The 1,391-nt window shown below is 32.3% G+C and overlaps 1 long non-coding RNA gene across 1 annotated transcript in view; it reads right to left on the reverse strand.

Moving 5' to 3' along the window:
* Positions 1-1,391, reverse strand: part of LOC136796390 (uncharacterized) — a 148,828-nt gene that overhangs the window by 120,381 nt on the left and 27,056 nt on the right. The gene's annotated exons all lie outside the window — the stretch shown is intronic.

A 1,391-nucleotide genomic window follows, 5' to 3' on the forward strand; every position in this document is an offset into this window, starting at 1 on the left:
ATGAGAAATATTTGATATCAAAGAACACTTAATCATACATTCGCATGCCCAGTTTAATCAAAATTCATATTGTCGTTTTCGAAAAAATGTGAAAAATTGATTCGATAAAATGGCACTCATCCGTCGATTTTATCAAAAACTTTACTGTCACATTCAAATATCGAATTTTTTTATTTCGTACGACATTTCGTTTTTGAGCCAAACGGATAACACACAAACAAACATCTTCAACACGATAATACACAAAACTCTCGAGGCCATTTTCTTTTCAGACGGCTAGGAGGATTATTAGGTAATGAAGGAGAAGCCAGGTTAGAAACAAGTGGATTTGGGTGGTTGAGAAGTTTATTATGGAAGGAACGGTGTTTGGTTCTGGCCAAATCTGCAACATATGGAACATTGAGGTCCTGATGGATGACTTGATTTGTGACAGAGTAAGGAGCATTAAGGATTTTGGACTGTAAGGATTGGATTCGGAAGGAATTCGATAGTTTAGTGGAGCTCCAAAGCTCAACTCCATATGTGCAGGTAGGCCTTATAATAGTCATGTAGATCAGTCTACTATAATTAGTCAGTTAGTTATTAATTAGTTGATAGTTTTGAATGTATGATATTTCAAATAAAATGGGTAATTGATGTTTTCAATGTTAATTTACGTATATTTATATATACCGATTACTTCCAGAAGCATCTTCCGTGTACTAACTGCACCGAGTCAAGTTTCCATCGATCGTGAAGCACTTCACCGGCTGCAACTTACAGCGATCGAATTCTCTGCACTACGTTGCAGTAGCTTATATACGAGCTATATGTAACCACCAGAAATATTCATATTCATTAACAATAGTAACGTAATTTCTGAAATACCATTTTTAAATTATTTTAGAAAATATTTAAAAAACCCAAATTGTGTTTAATATTCCATAATCAACTTTATTGTTTAATTTATTACATTAATACATAGAAATTTATCAAATCTTGTTGAATCAATATGAAATCTCTAAATATTCAGAATTAATAATGTTGAACTAAAATATATATACATTTTTTATTTATTTGTTTATTGCTATTTACAACTATACTTTATGATACATTTAGTAAATTTGATCTCGGTTAAATTGGAGTGTTACAAGCGTGTAGAGCAATTACCCATTTGTAGAACTCTAATGACGTTTTACATTAGCAGGTCTCGTAGCCATCTTCTTTTCAGGCGCCTCGAGGATTGTCAGGAATGTAAGAGGAAGTAAGGTTAAAAACTAGCGGATTTAAGTGGTTAGGGTACAATAGGTAATAATATAGTATAATAATATATAGTAATACAATAGGTAAATATGTAGTATGTTTCATATACACTTGAAAATCTTGGGAAGGAACCACCCATTGGTGGTACT

The sequence above is a fragment of the Halyomorpha halys genome, unplaced genomic scaffold, assembly GCF_000696795.3.
Source record: "Halyomorpha halys isolate HHAL.00 unplaced genomic scaffold, Hhal_1.1 Scaffold416.1, whole genome shotgun sequence".
Taxonomy (NCBI): Eukaryota; Metazoa; Arthropoda; class Insecta; order Hemiptera; family Pentatomidae; genus Halyomorpha; species Halyomorpha halys.